The 6,185-nt window shown below is 40.5% G+C and overlaps 1 pseudogene; it reads left to right on the top strand.

Moving 5' to 3' along the window:
- Nucleotides 1-4,639: 4,639 nt before the first annotated feature.
- LOC115301185 lies at nucleotides 4,640-5,038 on the top strand (annotated as a pseudogene).
- Nucleotides 5,039-6,185: the final 1,147 nt, after the last annotated feature.

The following is a 6,185-nucleotide window of genomic DNA, read 5'->3' as shown; positions in this document are numbered from 1 at the left end:
AACAGCCGAGCTTCAAAGGACGCAAGAATTTTAGGGAGAATGGGGCATCTGGAATTGGCAGTGAGCACTCGCAGCTATAGGAACAGGTTTCACTTAGAATAAAGAGGTGGCAGTAGTATGGAGAGGGTCTTGAGGATACAGAAAATTTTGCTGGTGTCCATGAGTTCCAGAGGGCAAAGTGGGGAGAGTCTATGAAATGGGGTCATACAAAGGGATAGACAGAGATGTTTGGGGATGTGACTTAAATCGATAGGGGCACCTGGGTGGCTCAGTCGGTTAAGTGTCCAACTTCAGCTCAGGTCATGATCTCACAGGTTGTGGGTTTGAGCCCTATGTTTGTCTCTGGGCTGACAGCTCAGAGTCTGGAGCCTGTTTCAGATTCTGTGTCTCCCTCTCTCTCTGCCCCTCTCCTACTTGCACCCTCTCTCACACACTCTCTCTCTCTCTCTCTCAAAAATAAACAAAAAGAGAAATTTGCAAAGTAAGAAAAATTTCCCAAACAATTTACAAGTTTCAAGTACAAAAAAAAGGGAGAATATGATTTGTGCATATATTACATCAGTTTTATTAGACAATTAACTACCATGACCAGTAGGTGGTACTGTTGGCCCAAGATAGTTTGGTTGCTGTTTGGCAGCGAGAAAAGGGAATGAGGGCACAGATAGAGAAAAATGGAGACAAGGCAGTTGATCTGCCACTGGGTAAATTATAAAGTACGCTGGTAGATCTAGGAGAGCCTCCTTTATGGCTTAATCATTTTTATACAAAATTAATGTTTCTTAGGATGAACAATCTCTAAGTCTCAGAAAGTTTTTTTTTAAACTTGAGAATAAAGACAATTATGGAAACATAAAATGCACATTATGATGCTTTTGGTTAAAAAAATTTTTTTTGATTAAACAAATCAGAAACAGAGGGACAGAGGAAAACTGCAAAAATTTTCAGGTTATTCAAGACAATTCAAGATGCCAAGCCGTTGTGGTTTCTCTTATTTCGCTCTGGAACGACCGTGTGCACTCATCCTGGTAGCAAACGCATGAGACTTCACTAGCTATATTCTGGTATTTATCTGAAAACACATGCTCTGTAAAAGGCAAATTCAGTTTTTGCTATAAAAACAAACAAACAAATCCACCCCCTCTCCTCTCTTCTCCGATTTGCTTTGGGGATTCAGAACACAGAGCTCAGAAAGCCAGAGGCACAGTGACTTCCTTTTCAGAAGGAGAGGCTGAAAGAGGCAGATGCTGATCAGAGTCTATGAGCTTTGCATATTCATATTCCTTAGTTGTTCAGCATTAGAAAATTCCGGTAATGAGCATGTGAAAACTCCAGCAGCCTTTGTATAGCTTGGGGGTTTGCTATTCTCATGTTCTCTGTGTAAAATTGACTCTTATCAAATGAGGACGGTGCCCCCCCCCCAGTTGAATCAGTGCTTGTACATTGAAGTTTTCAACATCACCCACAAGATTTTTAAGGGCTTGTCAAAAGAATCTTCATAGTCTCTAACCATGAATAAAAATGATTTCCGATATCATCTCTATTGCACATTTTATTTCATGGGATTAATTTAATTGATTGAGCTGAATAGTTAAGAGTTTTAAGTGTTGCTAGTAATAAAGAGAAATTTTTAAATTTGTAGGAAAGTATACCAAGTACCTGCTGCCATAGTGATTTTATTTAAATAGTTGAAACTCTTCTTGAATATTAATACAGCTACACTTTGATTAAATAATCTTCTAAGGTAAAAATGAAAAACAAATAAAATAAACAAACCAATAAACCCCTTTCTAATGAAATCAACCTTATTAAGAAAAAAACCTGGGGGCACCTGGGTGGCTCTGTCAGTTAAGCCTCCAACTTCTGCTGAGGTCATGATCTCCCCTGTCATGACTTCAAGCCTTGAGTCAGGCTCTGTGCTGACAGCTCAGAGCCTGGAGCCTGCTTCCAATTCTGTGTTTCCCTCTCTCTCTGCCCCTCTCCTGCTCACACTCTGTCTCCATCTCTCAAAAATTAATAAACATAAAAAAAATTTTAAAACAAAAGAAAAAATCTGCAGCTATCATGTGAAGTGGATCTGCTTGGTATTTGCACATTAAAAATGTCATATGATCCATCTTCTATATTGCCAAATATAGTCAAAAGTTAACACTTAGCTCTAGGAGAAATTAATCTTTTCCAAGTTACTCTTGGATATATCATCTTGGCCAGGTATTCGAGGGCCAGGTTATTGTTTAAAAATTTGTATAAGATTCAAAGACTGGAGTTTTTTAGCTGAACCCCAGGAAATTCTCTGGAGACAATAGCTATTTCTTCTCTTCATTAAGAATTACAGTAACAGACCAGAGATTTCTACTTTTTTCCCCGGCTGTTAGGTAGCCAGTAGGCCTTGAACTACATTTTCTGTAAGGGTGATTGGCATTCTAAAATAATGGAGATCTTTAGTATTTTGTTATAACACAGCTTTCTCTGTCTGATACTTGAAAAAAGCCTGTGCTTCAAGAGGCACTGGCTTCTGTCTAGATTCAAGAGCACGTCTGACTTTCAGTACTTGTGTCTATCAGTAGTATCGGTCTACAAGCCACTCAGCAGTGCTTATCACACTGCGCAAAATCACCTTCAGTATTTGAGAAACATTCCTGGACCTTATCCTAGACCCAGAGAGGCAGGATCCCTGGGGTGAGCTGAAAATCTGCATTTTACAAACTCAGAGTTGAATCTGTCCTTTTGGCAACTACATTGTAACTGTGTTCCTGAGCTTTTAAACAGAACTACTTTAAATGCCTGCATTGGGAGGGTCTGGGTGGCTCAGTCGGTTGAACAACTGACTCTTGATGTTGGCTCAGGTCATGATCTCATGGTTCAAGGGTTCAAGCCCCGCAGTGGCTCCACACAGGCAGTGCAGAGCCTGTTTGGGACTCTCTTCTTCTCTCTCTCTCTCTCTCTCTCTCTCTCTCTGCCTCTCCCCTGCTTATATGCACACTGGCACATGCTCTCTCTCTCTCTTTCAAGAATAAATAAATAAATTTTAAAAATACATATATATCTAGGATAAGAACACTTTTCATCATCTGCTTTTACCATCCCTCCCACCCAAACCACTCATCTCTTATCTGAATTATGAAAACCCTTGCTCCCTGCTGCTCTTACCTCTGCAGTCTATTCTCAGCACAGTGGCCAGAATTATCCTGAAAAACTTAAGTCATCTTATGTCATTTATCTGCTCAAAACTCTCCAATGGCTTCCCACCACTTACGGCAAACAACAATTTGTTCACTATTGCCTGTAAGTCCCCACTAATCTGCTCCTTCTTCTCTCTAGCCATCACCTCCTACTCTCTCCCTTATTTTTTTGACAGCAGCCACAGTACCTCCTTACCAGCTCCAGAACATACCATGCATGCTTTCTTGACCTTTGTGTGTGATTTCTCACTTCCCTAGCTCTCTCACATCATTCAAAGCTTACCTTCTTTTTCAGGCATTCCACAACCACACTACAGATTTATTTATTTAAGTTTATCTATTTTGAGAGAGAGAAAAAGTGTGAGCACGTGAGGGGCAGAGAGACAGGGGGAGAGAGAGAGAGAGAGAGAGAGAGAGAGAGAGAGAGAGAGAGAGAGAATTCCAAGCAGTCTCTGCACTGTTGGTGCAAAGACTGATATGGGGTTCGAACCCATGAACCAAAGCCACTGGACCATGACCTGAGCTGAAGTTGGCTGCTTAACAGACTGAGCCACTTTGGCGCCCCCACAGCCACCCTATTTAAAGTTTCAATTTCTTTAACCCTGATATTTTGTATCTCCTTTCTTTAATTTATTTTTTCCTTTTAGCACTTAACATCATCTCACATGCTATATATTATACGTATTTGTCTTGTTTATTTAGTCTCTTCTTCTAGAAGATTCACGAAGGTAGAGTATCTTTTTGTTTTGCTCAATGTTATTTCTCCAGCACCTAGAACAATGTTTGGCACATAGTAGGTGCTCAATATGTATTTTCTGGGTTTTTACTAAATAATTGTTTGAAATGCAAACACTGACAATTTCTGTCATAGTTGGTAATATTTCTGGGAAATATCTCATTAAAGTAAGGGAATAAACCCAAACATAAAAGTAGAGGAATAGGATGTGGGGAGTCGGGAAGTGACAGGCCATTTAGCAAGTCATTAGGAAGCCACTGACCCTCATCAAGCCGAAGTGGATGATATTAGTAAAGATAGTAAAAAGTGGTAAAGTTTTTGGAAATATCAGAGTCAACAGAATTGGAGATTAGATATGGAATATGATAGAAAGACAGTACTTAAGATGACTCCAATATTTTGGGCCAAGTGGCTAGAAGCCTGGAGTTGCCACTTTGTAAGAAGGAACAGATTTTGGGGGTGGAAGGGTGAGAGGATAGCTAAAATCAAGACTTTTTTTTCACATTCAGTTTGAAATTCTATTAGACATCTGGTGAGGAGTTTCAGTGTGCAGTTGGTTATATGGATCTGGAATCCAGAGGAGAGAAAAGGGGCTGAAGATACAAATTTGAGAAGCCAAATAGATAGTACTTAAAGCTATGGGGTTGGACTTTTCCACATTCCTCCTCCACCCAGCCAGAGGCCGTAAAGCTGATGGGTGCTGGTGGTGCATGCTGGCTACACCATGGTCCAGCTCACAACTGTCCTCTGTAAGGCCTACCATGGAGGCCACTCACCCTTTTGCCTTGCACTGTGTGGCTACACCAACCAGCTTTTCTACTACATTGTGGCTGTTCGCAACAGGGATGGCTGTTTTGTGGAACAGCTAGATTCCTATTGTCCACTGCCCAAAAGTCATGGAGAGAGAGTCATTGCTCTCAACCTGGACTGGATCCAGCATTGGACTGTCTGTGGAGCTCATCTCTGTAAGCCTGTAGAGTGGCTTTTGGGTCTTTCTGGCTTTTTCCCTCTGCATCCCATGAAGATCACAAATGCTGAGAGGCTGCAAAGGAAATGGGAATGCGAAGTCTTCTTACCACCTCAGAAAAAGGGTACAAAAGGTGCAGAAACAAAAATAAGCTGACTTCAGTGAGCAGAGCATTGGAAAAAATATCAAAGTCCTCTTAAAACACTTGTGCAGGGCTTGTAGTTTCTCAGATTTGGAGGTCCATAAATGGAGTTTTCCAAGTCAAAAAAGTTAAATAGAGAAAGCTATGGGGTTGGATAATGTTTTCAGAAAGTGAATATAATAGAGAAGAGATCTGAAGAGATATCAAAGATAAGAAGGGATCAGCAAAGGAGCCTAAGAGTTACAAAGAGAATCAAGAAAGGGTGAAGGCCCATAGACCAAGTGAGGAAAGTATTTCAAGGGGGGAGTGGTTTTCTAGGTCTGACAGGTAAGACAGGTAAGAGGAGGACTTTGAAACAGAGATCAGTAGTGATCTTGATAAGATAAGCTTCCAAAATGGTGGAGACAAAAGTCTGATTAAAGTGGATTCAGGAAAGAATGGGAAAAGTGGAAGTAGAGACAGTGATAATAGACCCCTTTGTCTAAGAATTTTGCTATAAAGAGGAAAAAAGAATGAACCTATCACCAAAGAGAGATTTGGATGGAGCTGAATCAAAAGAGGTTTATTTCTGTTTTCAATTTGGACAATATTACTAACATATTTGCATGCTGATGGGAATGATCTTGTGAAAAGGAAAAAAGTCAATGATGCAGGAGACCACTAGATGAGTAAGATCCTTCAAGGAAAGAAATGATGGAAATGAAATTGAAAATTTGCCTTAAATGGGATAAATGACAGGATTTTTTCTCACAACAGTAAAGAAAGCATAGTAGGAAGGCACCCATACAGGTAGTTTTATAAGTTTGGTTAGAGAAGCAGATGAAAACTACTTTCTGATTGTTTCTATTTTCTCAATGAAACCAGAATCAAGATCATCAACAGGTAGCTGAGGAAAGGCACAGTAAGGAAAGAGGAATGAGGTGAGAAATAAAGATCTAGAAAGCGCTAAGTGTGATTGGATCAGGGAAGTGAGGTGGGATTACAGGGCAGTACTGAGTGCATGTTGAGATGCGTGGGACGAATTTACGGTAAGACCAGGAGAGGAGGGGTGAGGCTGGCTTTAACCAAGTGGGAAGTGTTTCACGTAACCACTACTTGAAGAAAGCAAAGCGAGATTTGAGGGTACGCACAAGGAATAAGATTTTTGAGAGAGAGAGAGCA

This window comes from Suricata suricatta, chromosome 1 (genome assembly GCF_006229205.1).
Source record: "Suricata suricatta isolate VVHF042 chromosome 1, meerkat_22Aug2017_6uvM2_HiC, whole genome shotgun sequence".
Classification (NCBI taxonomy): domain Eukaryota; kingdom Metazoa; phylum Chordata; class Mammalia; order Carnivora; family Herpestidae; genus Suricata; species Suricata suricatta.
This window is presented reverse-complemented; position numbering and strand designations above follow the sequence as displayed.